The sequence below is a fragment of the Chiloscyllium punctatum genome, unplaced genomic scaffold (genome assembly GCF_047496795.1).
Source record: "Chiloscyllium punctatum isolate Juve2018m unplaced genomic scaffold, sChiPun1.3 scaffold_491, whole genome shotgun sequence".
NCBI classification, from domain to species: Eukaryota; Metazoa; Chordata; class Chondrichthyes; order Orectolobiformes; family Hemiscylliidae; genus Chiloscyllium; species Chiloscyllium punctatum.
Window position 1 is genome coordinate 56,295 of NW_027310225.1, and position 1,206 is coordinate 57,500.

At 66.9% G+C, this 1,206-nt stretch overlaps 1 non-coding gene across 1 annotated transcript; it reads left to right on the top strand.

Annotated features, from left to right (window-relative positions):
• Window positions 1-154, top strand: LOC140473001 (5.8S ribosomal RNA). Its single transcript, XR_011958017.1, has one exon. It is a non-coding gene; the product is annotated as a 5.8S ribosomal RNA (ribosomal RNA).
• The last annotated feature ends 1,052 nt before the right edge of the window (window positions 155-1,206 follow it).

Genomic DNA, 1,206 nt, shown 5'->3' on the forward strand with positions numbered 1-1,206 from the left:
AACTCTTGACGGTGGATCACTCGGCTCGTGCGTCGATGACGAACGCAGCTAGCTGCGAGAATTAATGTGAATTGCAGGACACATTGATCATCGACACTTTGAACGCACTTTGCGGCCCCGGGTTCTTCCCGGGGCCACGCCTGTCTGAGGGTCGTTTGGCAATCAATCGCACTCGCCTTGGCTGGCGAGAGCGCGGCTGGGGTGTCGCAGAGGACCCGTCCTCTTTGTCCCCCTAAGTTCAGACTCCGGAGCCCTCCGGCGTCGGAGCGCTTGGCCTTTCCCCCCCACCCTGCACATTCCGTTCGTCAGGCTCGACGCCATCCCCCCGCCGGGGAGCGCGGCCTGGCGTCCGTCTGTGTCGTGGCAGTGGGGCCAGCACGGCTGTCACCGGTCCCAGAATGGCTGTCGGTGGTTCACACTGTGTGTGTGTGCCAACCCTCCTGGTCTCTGGGACACGGAGCTGCCACGAAGTGTTGAGCCTCCAGTGGGGGGTCTGCCTAAGCTCTGCACGTCCGCATTGGGTCCGTCTCTCGGTTGGCTGGCAGTGGAAAGAGTGAAGGGAGCCGCGGAGGTCCGGTGCTGGTGCGCCGCCGGCCTGACCGTGGAGCTCGCCGGTTTGACACGCTGACCCGACTCGATGGTTGATCGATTGAGAGTGCTGGGAGCTGCAGGCCGCCCGCTGCTGCAGCCGCCCGTCTCGTGGTTCGTCCTCGGCCTTAAGTGGCCGGCGGGGCGTCTGATCCTGTCTCCCCTGCTGGCGCCGAGTGCCTGGCCGAGGGAGGAGGTTTTCGTCGAACGCTGTGACTTGGACGGTCGCACGCGCGTGGATCGCTGGCTCTTGGCTCTCCCGTTCAGTCCGCACGTTTTCCGCTCCGTCCTGCCACCGGTCTCGGGAGGTACGGAGGGGTTGGCGGGCGTGGTGTGTGCTCCGTCACCGTGCAGGCACACCTACCACGCCGTCGGCCGACCCCCGCACGGTCCTCCTGGCCATCGGGAGGACGGCGGAACGTCGGGCTGTCGGGGGCCAAGTCGCCAGAAGGCCACCGCTGTGTCTTCCGCACCCTGTCACCGTCGGCGTGCCTTCCTCAACTCGTCCGGCTCGGGGCCGCTGGGTTCAGGAGCGGCGTCGCCCGCCGGCCCCACTGAAGGCCGTGCCGTTCCGCGGCTGGCGATCGATGTGCGTGGCGTGCCTGCGCGACCGTTCGC